The sequence below is a fragment of the Tenrec ecaudatus genome, chromosome 7, assembly GCF_050624435.1.
Source record: "Tenrec ecaudatus isolate mTenEca1 chromosome 7, mTenEca1.hap1, whole genome shotgun sequence".
Taxonomy (NCBI): Eukaryota; Metazoa; Chordata; class Mammalia; order Afrosoricida; family Tenrecidae; genus Tenrec; species Tenrec ecaudatus.
Genome location: NC_134536.1, coordinates 78,990,217 through 79,011,197, shown reverse-complemented (window position 1 = coordinate 79,011,197; position 20,981 = coordinate 78,990,217).

Sequence of the window (20,981 nt, the reverse complement as noted above, 5' to 3'; positions counted from 1 at the left end):
GAACATCTTCTGCAGCAGCTCGACAATGGCACACAGATTACTATGAGTAAGAGCTGATGCAATAGCACCGAATGCAGCATAACCGAAGGGTTCTCCAGCCTCGGGACATTCTCCGGCTCCTCACCTCTTTCACATGGTTGTGGCTTAGCAGAAGAAAGAAGAGTTTTAGAAAATCCTAAAATTGATGATATTTTTAAGAATCCTCAAAGCAACCCATTTCTATAATCAGATTTTGATCCAACTAAAATGATGTCACTATTAGATATCTCAAATTGCAAACAGCCCAATTTCTCATGACTCATTTCCCTGTTCACTTATTTCAGAGTCTAAATTTAATTAATACATAAATTGCAATGTGATCTCCAATTTATTCACTCTGTGCTGTTTGAAAAAATCTCTCATCATTACTCTTAGTATACAACCTGACTCAGAACACATGTGCTGTCTACTCCAATATTACCTTTTCTTCTATCATACATTTATTTATTTGTCACTTCCCCTAAAATGTGAAATCTATAAATGATAAATCCACAAAATATTTTCTGCATCAATAGGTACCTTTATATAGGCATGAATAAGTGAATGAGTGAATTATAAACGTTAGCCTACACATGTTTCATTAAGGTAGAGAACTTTTCAAATTGCCTTGTACAATTATATAGGAAAGAAGTCCTGTGGCATTGTAGGATAAGAATTAGACTGCTAACTTCCAGGGTAGACTGTTCGAACCCATCCTCTTCTCCATAGGAGAAGACTGAAGCCATCTGCTACTGTGAAGATTTGCAGCCTCAGAAGTTCTGTGTTGTGTCCTTCTGAGTCAGAATCAAAATGATGGCCATAAATTTTGGGTTGGGGGTATTGAGCAATTTTCAAGGTCTGATGAGGTCATGAATCATTTTCTCTCTTAAGTATCTATTTTTACCATATTATCTTTACTCTAGTTGCTAACATATGGTTAAAAGTTGATCATAGTTATTAATAAAAAAGGAGGAAACTGATGGCATAAAAATGACTACCTACTTCATTTTTTATGGAGTGTCAATTATACTACATAGTTTTGTCCATGAATAGAAATAAATAGCACAAATCTACTTTGGATATTTGCTTCATTATTTCAACAACAAATATAATTCCCTTTCCTTTATTAGAAAACTGCAGGAATTTATTAAGGACAGGAGAAACTTGATATTTTTAGTAAACATACCAAATGTTCAGCTCATTATGGACTATGTGCATTATTAGTTAGTACAATTTCACCAAATGACATGATTAAGTGACTAATTATTTGTAGTAATTTTTACATATGCTCTATCTTGAGAGTTTAAGATAATAATTTATCACATTCTAATGTTAACATATTATGAATCAACTTTTTATGTTTGCTCTCCAAGAATTATAGGCTCTCATCACCATTTATTAGGAGGGAGATTAGCATGGATATGATTTTTCTTTCATTTTACTTCTTTCCATAATTCTCTAATTAAAAATCTAAATTATTATCAACTTCTGGCATGTTATTTCTGCTGAGTTTTATACATATTTTAAAGCAATATGCTCTAATTTTATATCTTTTCTCTTTTGTTCATTTTCATTTCTCTTTTTAGAGTTTAGAATTATGAATTTATTCAGTTTTACAATTCAGTTTTATATTCTTGTATATATCAATCACATTGATCAGTTTTACAATTCAGTTTTACAATTCAGTTTTATTTTCTTGTGTATATCAATCACATTGATCTTTCAATTTTGAAACCATTTAAAGGATATGGAGTTAATATACCACCTCTTGAATTTCCAAAAATAAATTAAAACTAGACCTCAGATTCCTAAATATATGAGGAAAATATTAATTTATACCATAGCAAAAGATCTATAAATAATACAAAACACTTAATTTTTATAATTTAACCAAATTGTTATTTGAGAGCGTATTCTATGGTATCAAGGTTATCACCTCATATTTCTCTTGGTACTTTCAATATTGAAAATACCATAGATTGCTGAAAGACCAAACCTATCTGTATTGAAAAGAAGTAAGGCCAGAGTGTCCTTAGAGGCAAGGGTGGCAATACTTCATTGTACATACAAGGGGGTATGTAAAAAAAACCCAAAAAATCCTGATTTTTTTCAAAGCTATATATGAATATTTTTCTTAAAACAACCTATCAAATTCAAATTACTCTCCATTACACTTCATATATTTGTCAAATCTGCGATTCCATTCTTGGCAACATTTTGCAAACTCATTTGTTTGGATGGCTGACACCTCCCTTGTTTTTTTTCACCTGGTCTATGTTATCAAATTGCTGTCCTTTCATGTCCCTTTTGATTTGGGGAAACAAAAAGAAGTTGCGAGGAGCATGGTCAGAGGAGTAAAGTGCATGTGGCAAAAGAGACCTGCTGTCTTTTTGCCAAAAACTGGCACACTGAGATGGCTGCGTGAGCAGGTGCATTGTCATGGTGGCAAAACCAGTCCCTTGTATGCCACAAACAAGCTTTTGTGTTTTTGTTTTGTCACACAGTGTTACACATTTTCAGAACTTCTAAATAGAAAGTTTGATTAACAGTCTGCCCTGGTGGAACGAACTCCAATACACTACAGGTCGGCATTTTGTCCTTTGGGGAAGTTGACGGACATTCACAATGTGGTTTGACAACAACTGATATTTCACCTCTTTTGAGATGAGAAAACCACTCATACACTTGAGTTTTTCCTATAGTGCTGGCCTTATAAGCTGTGTTCAACATCGCAACCATTTCTGCTGCATGCAAAATTTCACAGTTGCATGCTGTTGTCTTAAATTGCCCTTCACAAGAAACAAGCAAACAGCAATTTGGAGTGAAACTGCTTTTACAAAAAATCCACTGTCACCAGAGAGAACCTTCCAGGCAACACCACTGGGAGCACCAATTTGGACCAAGTTGTTCAATGCTTGCCTAGTGGGAAAAATGGGTACTAGGAAGGTTCGGTTCCACTCAGTGCAATTTCATTATGTTTATTTGTTTGTTTGTGTTGGTACCCCCTCATAATTTAAACATATTGTCAGAAGAGATCCGTCCCTGAAGAAGGAAACCATGTTTGGTTAAGTGGAGGAACTGTAAAAGAGGAAGGCCCTCGGTGAGATGGACACACACTGGGCCCCAGGCATGGGAGCGATCACCATCATGGAACAGGACCATGCAGCGTTTCATTCTGTTGTGCACAGTGTAGAAGCTGTGTCAATGGCGCCTAACAGCAACAACATTTCTCTTGTGCTAAATGTATGTTTTGGTAGCATCTTCAGTTATGGTGAATGAAGGGAACATAGGTTTCTAATCATTGTAATTTATTCTCATTGAAATCTGGTAATACGTCCTTCGCCCCATCTATTAATTGAACTCTATTCCCTCTCTAGTCGGTCTTGCTCCTTCAGTCCTTCTTGGTAGGCCCTTCTAAGAAATATGCCACTGCTTCTGGTAGAATGTAGTCGTGAGAACATTTTGCTAAAGGCTAGGTTGGGTCCAATGACCAGCACTCTTGCGTAGTTTTCTCTATTTCTAAATCTTGCTGGATCTGACATTTATCAAATTTCAATGTTTTATTAGGGGAAACAAAGAGACATTGAAAATCATATATCCTTTCTGTAGTTAATTACTCAAAATTCCTTGAGTTTCTGTTATCATTTCTTCTTTTACACACAGAAGACCATTTTGATTTGGATATAAGCATACTACTCAGGGACACACCCCTGCATCTAAATTCTCTTAATTCCCTGTCTTACTCATTCCCTCCTTGGGGCAGATTGTACTTATCTGCTCCCAGGGGTACAAATATTAATCTGGCTTCTCAATCCTTCTTCTAAAGTGATTTAATGTGACCTGGAGATATTTCATCTCTAACAGACACCCTGGAAATGCCTGTTAAGACTCATTTGTTATTTTCATTCTTCTCCTTCATCTCCTCCACACATCAATTCAAGGAAGTAGATTTCTATAATATTAAGAAATATGCAGTAGATTAATATTTTACAAAAACAAAACTTACCTTACCCACTGCCACTACGTCAATTCAAACTCAATGACCTTATATATAGGGTTACTAAGGCTATAAATCTTTACAAGGTGTGGGAGTTACATAATTTTGTGTCAACTTGAAGCATAGGGGTGGAGTCTAACCTGTCAATCAGGTCACAGCCTGATGGTGCCTCTTGTGGGTGTTACCTCCTCATAAGGAAGGTCCTGAGAACCTCTCCCTCTTTCTCTGCTTCACTTTCTTGGTGAGCCTCTCAGAGATGTGTTCACCACCATTGGATCCATAAGACATTGCACCCATCAGTCTGTGATCTTCCTGCAGTCTGCATCATTGCATGTGGCTGCGTGAGTCTAAAGAGGGACTTGTGGACAATTATAAGACTTATGGATTGGATTGAACTGGGCTGGGATGTTTTCTTGATATTTAAAGCTTATTGATATAAAGATTTTTCTTATATATATGAATGTCTCTGGATGTGTTTCTCTAGTCAACCCATCCTAACAAACTAGGGCAAATAATTTCATTTTCCTCCTTGGAGTGACTGATGGATTTGAATAGTTTACCTTGTAGTTATCAGCCCAACACTTGCAGTACATTGACCAAAGTATCTATTATAAAATATAGATTTTAAATATCATATACTTGTACTTAAATATACATCATATAGTTTACATGTCATAGTCTTTTGTATACAGGTATAGATCACATACTTCATATATCATATGTTTGCATTTATATGCATAGTATTTATATATAATATTAATATTTATGGTATATTTATCACTCACTCACTGCCATAGAGTGGATGCCAACTCATAGAATCCCTATAAAACAAGGTGGAACTTACTCTATGAACAATCATCTTTTTTTGTATCATATATTGTATATTAGTACACCAAATGGAGATTGGAGAGGTTGACCTTCTAGGAAATATAAATTTCATGGTACATTTAGACACTAATGTTTTATGCTGTTGTTGATGGAGTATTAGACAATGGGAAGCTCTTCAATCAGGACATTTAAGCTAGAATATATACTTACTTCATCTACAAATATACAACTATGTAGAACTTGAGAATGCTTTGAATAATTTTAGCTATCTGCAAAGAGCTATGAGAATGTTCTGATAACTATATTCCAGACTCAGCTACCCTTCAGTATCTGTATTCAGTCTAGGATTTTTTGTTTAATTCAAAAAACAACTATGTTAGAGAGTTTCTGGGCCTATGTGAATGTCATAAAAGTGATATTCCTTCCTTTTATCATTATCCTGAAGCACTCATTAGTTTGCTATCATTTTGATATTTGTGAAATAATATTTCAAAAATTACAAAAAGTGAAGCAAAATATATGAGATATCATAATCTTTAACTGCATATTTACATGCCATCATTCCAGGATGAAATTTTCTTTAATATTGTATTGTACATAAATATTTCTGCCATGATTTTCAGGCAAGGTTACACAATACTAAAACAACAGGTCGAAACATACCAAAAATCATGAAGTTGGAGCAGGCCTGGGCAACAAATATTTTCGGTTATATATGAATCATAGTTGGATTGATGACACTTTATTAGAAAACATGAAAGGTGGCACAATGAGACAATTAGAAAGATAGTTGAGAAAGCTATTGAATAGAAAAGAAAGAGACAATAACAGGAAAGGCAGGGAGTGTTATTAAAACGCAGCTATTGCTGTGGGAAGTCTTTATTTATTTTTCACCATCTCAGCACTGGATGTAATTAAGGTTTCAAAGTTAATAGTGTTGTTGGGTTCACAATGTTGAGGTCAAAATCAGATAGTATGAGCAGCCTCTTCACCAGCTAATGAAGGTTGTCTCTGTATAATATCATTTAGTGCACCAACTCCCCCAAAACTTGTGCAGAAGTGTCTTTCTCTATTTTCCGTTCACTACTGCATGCTCATTTGTCACATCCAGCCAATCTGTTTCCCTTCGATGCTTGAGGGTTTTCAAAGCCAGTTTTTTATTTTAAACAGAATTGCTTTCTGAGTACTACTTTTTACAAGATAAATTTATTTTATTAAAAAATTAAAATTTTACAAAGTAATTTCATCTCTTCGTTCTTATTGAAGAAAATATTTTATGTGGCAACAGATAAATTTTTTATTTGTAAACCATGATAAATTCTTCTTCCAGTTAAATGAGTTCCCTAATACTAAGCTGGATCATGTACCTACTTTTACCTGGAAAGTTCCAGTTCAAGACTCTTGTTCAGAATTAATTATTATTGGTAGCACTTTTCATATAGATGACAACACTGATGAAATAGTTCATCATAAAGAGATCATAAGATCACCTAAAAGACAAAGCAACATTAAAATTATATTTTTAGATCATTTTAAAACAAGAAGTTTAAACTGTAAACTGCAGTAAATCATATTTCACCGAATGTTGTCAGTGTTGTCTATGAAACACCTTTGATAAAACTGACTAGATAGAAATAAGAGCAGGCCTGATGTAGTTAACAAGTATGCATTAATTAGTAGAGGTCATTTTAGTCTTAGGAAAGATATTTAAAGTTTTATTTTTCAAAATTTTAGTAAAATGGATTTGCAAATAAAATTAATCCCTTAGTTTAATCTTATTAATCATTAGACACTTTTGACATGCTTTTTAAGAAACATTTTCCTAATTTCACAAAAACAGAATCACGTAGGAGCTATATGAGAGATGATATGATGTGTATATAAAAATGACTAAGAGCATAGCTCTGGTGATTGAAGCAGCCTATAGGAGGATGTTATGGAGTGTTTTAACAATCGTGAATTTACAACATGACAGCTTCAATCTAGATTTCATATTATTTATTCATGTTATCATGATTCTGAAAAATGATTAATGCAAACGATTTGAAGAGATTCTACATGTTTTCAGTCACTGCTGTCAAAGGTTTTCCTTTCTAACACTAAGCAACCTAGCAGTAAAGAGTGCAGACTGTGCCGGATGGCATAGTGGTTATGCTTTGGGCTGCTAACCAAAAGGCCTATTGTTTAAAACCACCAGCCATTGGCCAGAGAAAATGGGCTTTCTACTCTAGTAAAGAGCTGCAGTCTGGGAAACCCACTACAGGGATAAACCAAACTCACTGCGTCAACTCAGGGTCGACTTAGTGGATTTTTTACCTATCTCCGTATTCCTTCTATATCTTGATATTTATATTTTTTCATTAGTAAAATTTATATTCACCACGAAATATATAAATTCCAGCATTTCATCTGAGAAATGAAAACCAGTAGAGATTGCAAGATTTTTTAAATTGTGGGAAAATTCCATTATCTTTTCATTTCATTTTTCAATAAGACTATTTAATAATACTCGTATAATTGATATTACTGTTATTTTTTACATTTGACCTTAAACTACTAACGGTAAGCAGACTTTTCTTCTTTGGCAGAATTGACTCTGTGGATGTAGTGGACAGCTCGGTCCAAGAGAATCTGGTTTACAGACTCCACAGCAGCTGCTAGAGTGGAAGGTTCACAGCCTGGAGTCTCAGCTGGATGTAGTTCAAACTCATAACACAGGGTAGGTCTGACTATACTCAGCAAACTCTGTCTCCTAGACATGTATTGTTAGCCAATGGAGCAGGTTTAAACCACAGCCTGCTGAGCTTTGGAAGGAAACACATGCCTCTAAATATATCGCCCTGCTACTAACAATGTGGCAACTGGACGCATATTATCAGAAAAGAACTCAGAAAGAGCCAGACCCTTTTAGCACATGTCTCTTAACACAAGCTTATAATTGCTAATAAATAAACATGCTCAGCTTTAATTTATATTCATTTTCATAAAATTATTATCCATATTATCTACAGTTTAACTTAGGAGTTACTTCTTATAGTCTTATGACTTTTAGCAAATACAAAATTTCATGTGTCCGTATTACAAAAAATATGCAGAATAGTTTCCTTGCCCTGAAAACTATCCCATGCTCTCCTTGAACTCCTAGAAGCCATCGATCTTTTTATGAATTCTGTAGTTCTGGCTTTGCTAGAAACTCTTTCAGTTGGAATCATGCATTATAATTATATTTTTAGGGAGTAATATTTCTAATTTTCTAGAACTATTTTAATCAATTCTTTTTTAATTTGAATAACTAAAGATATTAATTTTAAAAGTTCACATACTTTTGGTTTTACTTCGTGTGGTATAAATTTGGTTTTAAAACTTGAACTTTTACACTATTAACTTCTTCTAGTGCCTAGTATTCCTTGTGTACCCTCTTGTGTGCTGAATGGAGGATTAGAATGATAATAGGCACCCAATGGCCCATTTGATTCTTTCAATCTTGGTCAATGTGCTTTTCCCACATGATTGCTGAGCTACTTCCTAAATCAAAGGCCACTTCTTTTAGTCTCCTTTATTGGTTGTTTCTCAATACTCTTTACCCTTAATCAGGTTCATTGCATGGGCTGCTTCTTTACTTCAATCAACCTTCCCCCTTACAGTGATTTTATGGGAAGTCATCAGCCTCATAATGAAATACAGTCTACGTGTTCACAATTCTGGAATATAATACCTTGGACAGTTCTCTTAAAGTCAAAGCATCTTTGCCAATTATACATTTGATACACCCACTCTATTGTTATATCCCTAACAATAGTCTCAACTAAACATTTCTAATACTGATCTACCCTCTTCCCAGCCTACTGTCTTATCCCTGCCCTGCCTTTTTAAAATGCATTTTATCCCTAACTCTTGAAGTTATAATGACTTCTTTCTTCAGGTATTGATCCTAACCCAATGTTTCATAACATTTTATATGTACTTTAATCCAAATGATACAAAATCTTACCACTTTTTAATGATAATCCTACAAAGATCATGGTCCAAGATAATATTCTCAAACATGAATTAGTGCGATAATATATAAACCGTCTCCAGCCTTTGCTCTTCTTTCTCCAACTCTTCTAAACACAGCAGCCAGAGTGATGTCATTAAAACGTGCATCAGAACAGATTCTGCTTCAGTTTAGTATCTTCTAGTTCAGCATCCTGCCGAGTTCATTTAAAAGAGCAATCCTTTTGCATAAAGCACAGAATAAACATACCCTGCTTCCTACAATTCTTTAACTTCTTCAGCTACTGTTTTCACTAACTGCTGCCCCTGTAGCCTCTTTCCTAGTCCTTGAACACAATACAAACACTTCTGTTACATGGTCTTTGTACTTTGCGCTTCTTTACCTAGAAATAATTTGTCTATACATCTCCATGGCCTACTTTAGTTCCTCATGCACTTTAGTTTCTCATTCAACTCTTCTGGTCTTTATAAAAATTTAAATCAATAGTATTTGCTATCCTCTTTATTTTTCTTGACATTTCAAATAGCATCTACTATCTTGCTTTATTCTTGTTTAAATTATATTTCATGCTTGCAGCAATAGCAAAATTACTTAATGTGGCTCTTCTAGAAAAAAAATCTCTAACTCCCAACAAACAAGTTTTTACTACTTGGATCTGAGTAAAAAAATGAAAATATTGATAGAATAAATGTGTGAGTAATTATTAACAAGATTCATTGGAAGACCATCCTGCCGGGTATACAATGAGTTCTGTGCAAAGCTGGAGAGGGCATCTCATGCCAGCAAGAACCAGCAGTAGAGCGCACCCTCTGGGCCCTGAGAGACCTGCACAATGAGCCTCCTTGATCCGGAAGAGAGCTACGACATCAGAGGAGCCACAGAACAGGAGCCAGAGCATGACATGAAGTGGCGGACTGCACAGCCCACAAAGCAAGCAAAGCTGAGTGATGCTGAGCAAGAGGCTGACTAGCAGAGTGGGCACTTTAATTGTTGGAGCTGGGCTTGCGAACCCACGGAGGTATAGCTGAGTCCCGACAGGGGGTGGCTTCCTGGAGTAGGGTGCTTCTGGGCACTGAGTTCAGCGAGCTGGGGTTGCTGAGCCACAGCGTCTGAGCTGCAGGCCTGTGGTTTGAGGCTAAGAGCAGAACGGCATAGCCTGGCCCTTTATGAACAGCCCTGGAAGAACTGTGCAACACATCCTGATGAACAATTGCATCCGGAGCATTTCTTACTTGTTTTACAACCTGTTAACTTTAATAAATCCATTGGTCATGAATACTGTCTGAGTGTGCTGCGTGATTCTCACGATAAATACTAGACCCTAAATGAAAAAAGGTGATCGCCCTCGTGACCCAGCTTGAAATTGTTCAGATGCAAGTGTTTCTTGCATGTTCCGTGACAAAAATCTCTTCCCTGGCTTTTAAAATACTGATGGTGGCCTTTCCTTTTCTTTCTTACTCATGGTTGGTATTTTTATCTTTACATTATTATTATTTTATCCTTACCACTTTATTGTATTGTTTTCTTTGGATTTCGAGTTTGCGAAGCAGAGAACAAGTAGATGCACAGACATGATAACTGATGCGAGGATTTGTAGGGATGAATGGGTTGGGGCAGGGGGCGGAACATAGGGAGGGGAGAGGGTTGTAGAGCAAATAATGTATGTAGGAGGGGGAGATAGCAAGAGAGCTGATTGTGATTACACAATTCATTGTAAAAGCAATTTGACCATGGGGAGAAAAAGAAAAGAAAATATTCTAATGTTGGTTGATTTTTTAATCCATTGGATGCAATTTTTATTCTTAAATAATAATACAATAAGTGTATCCAGTTTGTAGGGTACGGAATTAGGCTATTGTGCTTTAGCCAGTTTCTAGAAGAATTGTATGTGTGCGTACAAGCGGTTCCAATATTGCAGGCATTTTCATGATCTTTTCCATACACATTTTGTAGCCCCCTGCTATGTTCGTGTTTCTCTTAACTTTGGCACCATTTACATATGTATTAATACCACAGAACAATGAGTAAATTATGGTAATTAGATTGTTCATTGTGGCCAACTGTAATGTTTTTCTGAAGACTGGGCAAAGTACTGACTTTGGTTGCTTCTATTCAGGCTGTGGGATTAATAGGAGACCCCTCACTACATTGGTTGCAGAACATGGAATGAGTTAGTACATCTATGATCAAAATATTCAGGTGAAGTCCCATCAATGAAAAAGAGATGAAATTATAACCATGAGAGATAAAATTAAGGTATGTATATAAATCTGTCTTAGAATAAATAATAACCAAAATGCTCTTTAGAAGCTAGACTGACTAAACTGTATCTCATCTACTTTGGATACTTAGTAGGGAATCAGTCTTTGGGGAAGGACATCGCATTTGATTAAGTAGACTACCAGGCAAAAGAACCAAGCAGGATTCATTGCCACTGAGTCAGAGTTTCCAAAGCTGTAAATCTTTCCATGAATAGAAAGTCTCATTTTTCTCCATAAGAACTGCTGACTTTGTGGTTAGCACTCAATGCACAACCAGTTATGACGTTAGGGAGACACTAAGTGAGATTGATTGACACAATGGCTTCAACAACAGGCTCAAATATAACAACAATTGTGCGGAAATGGTCACCACATCTTTCTTTTGCACAAAGAGACGATATGAGTTGGAACTGATCAGATGGCACTTAGCAGGAGCAACAATATCAACAATAACAACAATGACGACAGCATAGATAGCAAGGAACACGAGTCAAGCAAACAAAAGAACACATCAATGCCCTGCTTCCCCGAAAATAAGACAGTGTCTTATATTAATTTTTTCTTCCAAAGATGCACTGGGTCTTATTTTCAGGGGATATTTTATTTTTCCATGAAGAAGAATACGGTAAACATTTATTGTTTATTGTTTTATTAAAAGAGACCTCGCATTTCCAGTCTGCTCAGCTGCGCTGCGGCCAACAATGAGCTGCGCAGCGGCGCCCGCCGCTATGGTCCAGAGTGCAGACTTATGGTAGCTTCCGGAGGCCTTATTTTCAGGGGGATGCCTTATTTTCAGGGGGATGCCTTATATTTCAGCGAGAGTCAAAACTGTAAGTGGGTCTTATTTGGGGGGATGTCTTACTTTCGGGGAGACTCGGTAGGTTAAAAATAGATCATGCCTCAATAAAATTATCTGGGATGAAACTTGTTCACATCTAGCATTTTATGCAGGTTTTTGTGTGTGGCACACATTTTGGCCTCAAGAAGATTATTACCTAATGAAGAAAGAGTAAGAAGAATACTTTGAACTATCAATTATATACAGTGAAATTGTTTTATAAAGTTAAGTTACACAACGATGACAATTGCAGTAGAAAATCAAATCACTATGGGTGATATCTTTCAAAATCTAAATTAATATAAAAAGAGCTAATATATTTTAAAATATTTTAAGTATACAGTTAATTTAGTCATTTAAACCTTCTCTAACACTAGGCATTGGCTTCGAAAAGAAGTGAAAGTCACAGAGAGGTTATATTTAGTTCTTTATGCTATAAACCTGTCCATTAAACGTATGGAAACAAATAAAAAGGATTATTTTGTGAAGCCCTGCTATTATAAGGATATTGCTTAAGCCTGGATATTCTATCCAGATTTCATAGTATTAATAGTTTTGTGGTGAAATTATATCATATTCAAAAGAAATGATTTGTACTAATTTAGAAAAATTATGTTTGATGCTAATGGATTATGTAGTTTAAAAGACATTTAATTTCCATTTTAATACACCAGGTTGCTTCTGTTTAAGTTGCCCAAGCCTTCTCTTTTGAGGAGACCAGGTTCGACATATTACAGGTTGGACTGTAAGCACATCACTGAATATTGTTCTCTAACATTTACTGATTCTTGAAAGAGACTTCTTAGTAAAGCCCATCCCTGTACTGCCAAGATTAGGTTTATCCTGCGTTAACACTTCAGTTTGATCATTTAAATGTCTCCCAAGTTCAAGTTTTACATTTTAATTTATTCTTAGGCCTGTGACAATGCAACTAAATCTTTAAGACTTTGTTCACTAGAATGATTTAGCCTTGATTTTAATAAGCTTGGGCAAATTGGCGGCTTTAAATAACAGAAGCAAAGCAGTATTTTTCAAGATTTTTGTACATAACCACGATGATTATAAATGTTATGAACAATGGGGTGTGATTGTTCATGGAGGAAGAACATTTCTTTTTATAAATTACAATACATCCATTCTTTCCAAGTAAGAAACTCCACAATAGCTTTGAAATGGTTTTTAAAATAGCCAGGGGTGAGGGATTTAAAATGAAACAATCAAATTAAAAGATGATGAAAGTTTTCTTATTTTATCATTGAATCTGAGTTTATCCATGATATTGAAAGGTATTCGAAGGTTGAAACCAGAGTTGCAAAAGTTAAAGATATCTATAATTACTCAAAACTAAATATCTTTTTCCATAGAGCTTCCTTTGGATTTCTGTAGCCTAGTTGTGTAAGTATGGTGACCACATTTGATACTAGATGGCCATTCAAGTATTATTTTTGTGAATTTTTTTGAAAAAATGGTTAAGCTAAGCTTTTATATCCTTTAGTGACAAAAATAATAGTTGAAGGGACACTTAAAATGACTATTTAATATCATTTTTCAAAAGGTCCATTCTTAAAAGCAAACATTGGGTTGTTTGACATAAATTAGTCAATTGTATACATGATAAATTAGAAAATTACAAGAAACCCACAAATTTCTCCACATTTCTAAATAGCCAGGGGACCATTACACATAGGGTGCCAATCACAATGAGTGATTTCTCCATGAATATCATATCCTTTACACCCAAATCTGAATGTATGAAATGTAGTTACGGGGTTAGCACATGGAAAGTCATGTTTATTACATAGAAAAAGAAGCAGCAACAGGTGACTGCCCCGTCCCTGGGATTGGACGTTGTGTGAACACAAATGACAAATGTCCGCACTATGCAGCATGGGTGAGGACCTCTAAAGGGACTGCTACAAGGCAAGTCATGCCCCCCCCCCGCTGACCCCTGGAGGCTGTCTTGGTGGGGATAGGGAACGCTCCAGTTGGCACCGTAGGTGAAGAACCCAAAGGAAGGTTAACTTCTCCCTGTCCGCCTCCAAGTCAGTTAGACTTAGGCAAGCTGAAAGTTCCTGCTGTGTTTGCTGCCAACCACGTCACAGCTGACGGATGGAATGTCCCTTTCTCAGCTAGCTGTATACCCCAAAGCCCAGATAACAACCTACACAAACAATCATGATGCCTTGGGAAAGTAGATTCATACCACTCACTTCCAAAATTTGGTTTCAAGGTAATAAGATTGGGGTGTAGTTATGTGTCAGTCATCCCATAAGCTTAACTGGATCGTGGATCAAGGAAAGACGGCATGAAGAAAGTAATAATTTGGTTGAATTTGTAGCAAAGGGCATTGTTGAGGGCACGGGATATTATATTAGAAATCCATTGGCATCCATCCAAAGGGGAACATAATTGGAGGTCTCAGAAGAAATCTCATGAACCAGTCTGAGAATTAGTGATCACAAGATGTTTCACTAGCTTTCCCTTTCCACTCTGATGTGTGCACAAGAAACGGATAGCACCGGAGACAGTGTGGGAAGTGTGCCTGATGTGATCCCGCCACACCGAAACAAAGCACCGGGGGAGTGGAGCAGAACACCAAGGGAATGGAGCGGCATGGTCCCCAGGGAATGCTGAAGGTGGACTTTAGGGCCAGGGTGTGGTGCCCCAACAGACTGGACTGGAAAACACTCCTAACGACCAACAAACGATCCTTGAACTAACTATAAGCTTTTCTTTCTTGTGTTTTGTTTTGTTCTTTGTCAGTGGTTTGTTGTTTTGTTGTATATTGTTGCTTGGTTTTTCTCTGTTATGTTTTTGTGCATGTTGTTATCTTTACAGGTCTGTCTAAATAAGATAGGCTGGTTGAACAATCTGGAGGAGAAAACATCGGGACTGACAATTCTGGGCAGACATGGGATAGGGGGATATGGGGGGAAAGGAAGTGGTGTTAACAAACCAGGGACAATGGAACAACAAGTGATCCAAATTGGTGGTGAGGAGCCTGTGGGAGGTCTGGTAGGGCATGATCAAGGGTAATATAACGAAGAGGTATTGCTGAAACCCAGGTGGAGACTGAGCATGATAGTGGGACAGGAGGAAAGTCAAGGGAAATAGAGCAAAGAGCTGGGAGGATAAAAATGAGGACCTGATACCAGGGGTTTAAGTGAAGAGCAAATGTTTTGAGAATGATGAGGGCAATGAATGTACAGATGTGCTTTACACAATTGATATCTGTATGGATTGTGATAAGAGTTGTATGAGCCCCTAATAAAATAAAATGATTAAAAAACAAAACAAAAAAGAAACTGCTTGACACTTTATCTCAAAGTGCCATCGTCACTCCTGGAAATACTTCCTGCACAGAGCTTTCTTTCTCTCTTGTGTCTGCATTGAGAACAGCAGTCCTCAGTTTATGGTCCCCAAGTGATTGAATGTCAGAGTTTCCTTGGCACAGTGGTAACATTAGCAAGAGTACAGTTCCTTCAAATTTACATTACAGTTCGTCCTCCATTTCCACAGATGGCCTTCTCTATGCCAAGTCTAGTGAGTTGGAGCCAAACCAAGCCTAGGACCTAGTCTACAATGATTTGTCCCATTCTCTTTTTAATTGCACTTCTTTATTTGCCTTTTTTTCCCCTCAGTTCCTTCTTTAAGTGAAAATAAACCAAGAAACAAAATAAACAACTTGAGTCTATTTACATATTCACTAATACAATGCATACCAAAGTCTGGTTTCTGGAGACACCAGGCCAATTAACAATTGGAGTTGGCTGATAAACCTTCATAGAGAGTCATTTATAAAAAATATATTTCCATTAGACTGAGTAATAATCTAATTTCTATCCATTAAAGGAACTTCAAAAACACGAAAAAGAAATTATTATATGTACCAAAGTACTTTGAATTTATTTCTATTGTTTTAAAACATTTTAATTAAAAATGCTTTTTCTGTTTATAAATGGAATAGATATTTACTTTGAATATTGTGAACAGTGCAAAAGTATAAAAAAGAAAATATTAAGTGCTAATAAGTATACCACCAAAAAGAATTATTGATAACATTTTAAAGGCATGTGTGTAAATATATTTGCTGTGTATGCAGTATTTTAAAAGTTTTATTCAATTAATTTTGACAAATCTATTTAAACAATTTTTTCATCTTAAAGATCTTTTAAAATGGTTAGTTTTATTTTTAGACTTATTTATATTTTGTTTGCTATAGATTTACATAAAATGTGTTCAAAATTTTTTTCTGTTTTGATTATGTAAATAAGAATTTATGCAACAATTAGTTTGGATATTTACACGATGTTTTGTTTTATTGAATAACTACATAGAATATTCTTTGGATTCAATAAAAATTACTCATTGTTTTTAATATTCTAGGTTTTAATTAATCTCGGTTATCTGGAATGTTTCATTCAGTACTCGAGTACTTTTGAAAAAATAAACATATGAATATATTACATATTTTATAATTGATTAATTATCTAAAAATGGCCTTTCTTTCCTCTCGACAACAAAATTCATGGACTATATGTAGAAAACGTTCATCGCATATTTATCTATTTATTTATTTATTTCAACTTTTAATCGTGATGTAGGTGAAGGATTATAGCTTTACAGAGCAGATTTTGTTTCATCTCACTGCATTGCAATCCCCTCCATGTACAATCGTTAATTCTTGCTTTTTGAGAGTTTTCCAGTACTTTTTTACTAAGTACAACTTTTCGTACTGGAAATGCATGGGGCTCATGTTTCAGACTTTTAAAGTGCAGCACATTTACAAATATACGTTTTAACTTCTGGCATTGTCATGGATTATATTGTCCCCCACGTATATTGTAAATTGTAACCTCTATACCTGTGGTTATAATTATGTAATATAGGTTGTATTTTCATATCTCCCTGTGATATAAAATACATTTTATAAGCATGTAAAATAAACAGAAATAGGGGAGAGAGTGCCAAACCATATGAAAACTGCCCCAAAGCAGAAACTCAGAAAAGACAAGGACCTTTCTCTTGGATACTTTCACCTGAATTCAGAATTTCAGCCTCCAAAATTCAGACAAACTCATCAATCTAAACTAAAAGAGACCATGAAAAAACAAACAAAAAACCCTTTAGCTTCTTGGATCTTACAGGTAGGAAACAGTTTCAAGAAGCAACCTATGTCATCTTCCAAGAAAAGAGAAGGCCAAGTCTGGGATAGTCCAAAGCTAAAGTGAACTGTTGGAAAGGGCATGGGAAGCAGAACTGCTGTGTCTCAAGGGGTAGGGCCACAGGTTTGGGGTTTTTTGGTTTTGTTTTTTATTGGTGGGGGAGTCTCAAAAGATAGAGCCACAACGTCCTAGGTTGTGAAATTCCGATTTTCATCTACTCTATTCTAGAGAATGGGGCCTTCTTTCAATTGGGTCAGGAGGATATGCCTGCTGTCGAGAGCTGAAGGGTCAAGAAGCCATACTCAGTGTGCTGAGCCTACGCAATAGGTCCTTATTGGGACCAGAGAATGGGACCGTCCCAAGTTACTGGAGCCGAGTGACTCTCCTAGACAGTGGAGCTGACCTGGAAATGAGGGACCCACAGCCAGAATCCAGGGAACATAGCCACCCCCTACCCCCATTTGGAAAACAAGATCTCTGCACAAATGATTTTAAAAAAACAAAAGGATTCATTTTAAGCCCTTGGGTCTAATATCCATTTATCTCATTTGTAATGAGAACATTATCTTGTTTCTTTTCCACCTTTGTACATGGGAAGCAAGTAAGTTCTAGTCTAACTTTGACAGACTATTAAAAGTAGCAGATTAGACACGATTTTAAATTTCCAGAGGATCAGGCATGTCTAAATTTCACCTCTATTTGATTTAGATTGTGCAGAAGAGGAGATTTTTGGAGGTGGAATTGTCTTAAATTTTCTTAGCATGATGTAATGAGTTGAATGTGTTTTGCATGTGGTAAGGACATACATTTTTGGATGCCAAAGATCGGAATCTTATGGTTCGAATTACATCCTGAAAAAAAAAAGTCATTGTTGTAAATCCTATCCTCTATACTTCTGGCTGTAATCCCATGTGGGAATGGGTTCTCTTTGCTATATTAATGAGCCAGTATTAGTGTAAATCTATTCAATCAATCTCATGTGAGAAATAAAAGATTAACCCAACTAGTGAAAGAAGTAGAGGTGGGAAAGAGGTCAAGCCAGGAAAGATCACTAAGTAGCAGAAGCCCAAAGAGACAAAGCCTTAGTGAGAAAGTCTTCCCTCAGAGATGACACCTTGAATTTGGACTTCCAGCCTTCTCAAGCAATAAAAATGAAATTTCTGTTTATTAAAGCCATTCGTTTGCAGTTTTTGTTGTTGTTGTTATAGCAGCAGACACAACTAATACTGTCTTCATTTTATTATTATTATTATTAGGCCAGTTATAAACCTTTCCTAAACTCAAATTAAAGTCTTCAACAAAGGGAGTATTTTGGGTTTTTAAAAATTTATTATTACTATTTACTTTTAATCTACTGGGAGAAAGGGGGGGCTTTCTATTTACATAAGTAGTTACAGGGTAGTTCTGATGCTGTCGCTATGAGTCAGTATTGACTCCATGGAAATTAGTTTGGATTTTGATTACTAATCTACTATTATTATATGCTATTGAGATCATCTTAATAAGTATTACTTTTCCCCACTTTCTAACTTTATTTCTTAAGTTTTTTTGTTATTTTTACTTCATTCTATTTCAAAATTGATGATCTCATTTGGTGTGTGTGTGTGTGTGTATGTGTGTGTGTTTATTTCAACAAGTATAGGGTCTTTTTTATTTCCTAATCATCATATTATTAGTCTTGCATAAATTCACTTGGATTGTTGAGAATTTAAATAAGATATTATTTTAAAGTTGTTTCCTAGTATATCACCTCTCAACTTTGACTTCACAGTGGTTTCTCTCCTCTATTTGGCTTTCTTACTGGAATTGCTAGTGAATCTGTTCTTTTGTTCTCTTTAAGAGTTTCATTGATACATATTTACATATCATCCGATTCTATAGTTCAGTCATATCAAGAAGAGTTGTACAATCATTATCACAGTTATAGAATATTTCTTTTCCTTGTTTTCCTTTTTTAATAATTAAATCATTTTATTGGGGGCTTGTAAAACTCTTATCTCAATCCTCACATATGCCCATTGTATTGAGCTCTTTTGTACATTTGTTTCCCTCATCATTCTCAAAATATTTGCTTTCTACTTGAGACCTTGGTATCAGCTCCTCATTTTACCTCTTTCCCCTCTCCCCCATGAACCCTTGATAGTTTATAAATTATTATTATTTTGTCATATCTTAAACTGTCCGACATCTCCCTTCACCCACTTCTCTGTTGTCTGTGCCCCAGGGAGGAAGTTATATGTAGATCCTGTCATCGGTTACCCCTTTCTCCCTTACCTTCCCTCCACCCTCCCAGTATCACCACTCTCACCACAGGTTCTGAAGGGATCATCCATCCTGGATTCCCCGTGTTTCCAGTTCCTATCTGTACCAGTGTATATCCTCCGGTCCAGCCAGATTTGTAAGGTAGCATTGGGATTATGATAGTTGGTGGGAGGGAAGGAAGCATAATTTACTATGACTTACCAACCCTTTCTGTCCTTATGCTTTGAAGGGAACAGTTGGTAGGCTCCATTGGGCTCACATTTCTTTTTATTCTTCAAGGTGCCGTATAGTAATGTCTATAATTTTCTAAATCTGTCATTCGACTTATCGTATCTAGGAAACATATTTGTAGATACTAAAAGGTACTCATTCTCTACTAGATTGGAGATATCTCTCTCTCTCTCACTCTCTCTCTCTCTCTCTCTCTCTCTCTCTCTCTCTCTCTCTCTCTCTCTCTCTCTTTCCCCCAAACCCACTTCTACACACATTAAAAGAGGAATCTAAGAGATTTGCTTCATTGCTTATCCTAATGATAGGATTTCTATTTAAAAACAAAAGACTCCTCAAAATCCACTTTATTATCTTTGATCCTTAAACATGGTTGTTATATGCATCATCAAAATATAAGCTTTATTTTTTAACATATAATTATTTTCTAAAATTAAATATTAAGTGTTCAGTATTTGCATTTTTCTGTGTGGGGTGTATGGGTTGTAGTAGCATGTCTATAATGGGTAGCCAGACACTATGATTGAAAGCAGTAAAATATATGCAAACACTTACCAAAAATAGGAATGTACAATGTCCCCAGTAATAAGTACATACCAAACATAATTGGAAAAAGGATAGCATTTACCAGGATGACTTGTTCATAGAAGGCTACCCTCAACAAGTGGGGTTTTCGTTGAGTCTCAAAGGAAGAGTGCGCTGTCAGTAGACCTGAGCAGCAGTTAATCAGGAAAACAAAAAGAGATGCAAATTGAAGTGGGAATAGTGCTGGAGAGATTTAAGGTATTTCTAGACACTCAAAATCTGCGTAATTAGAATTGTTCATCTAATCTCTACTAAACAATTTGTATAATGGCAGCTGAAACTTTTGTTTATTACTTCTAATGATAATTTGCATCTTTGGATAAATAACTTTCTCTGCTCATTATTCTACAGGAAGAGTATGAAGAAATCATGCAATTTCAGTAGCTTAAATTGACTGTTTGTGAATACATGTTGGCTGACATTGTTTTTACCCAAACACTTTTTTTCTGCAAATGTTTTAGGGAAAAACTTTATCTTACAAGAAGAGTGAGTTGGTCTTAGCATACTTTTGGTACCAAAGTTTCATCTAAATTTTACTTTATACAAAATTATATGATAAAATACTCTAAGAATCTGAATAGCTTTAATTTAACAAAAATATATTTATTGTTTTTACTGATAACTTGTTTCCACAGCATTGCACTAGTGTGCTGAAAAAGAACATATCTTATTGCAGAAAAGTCCAATGATATGTAAATATTCTGGGCAACATAGGCTACTAATCTTAATATTTAATTTTTTATCCTTCCAGCAAAGTTGTGTGGTTTTTCTTTCCACTTTAGTATAACAGAAGGTAAAGTAA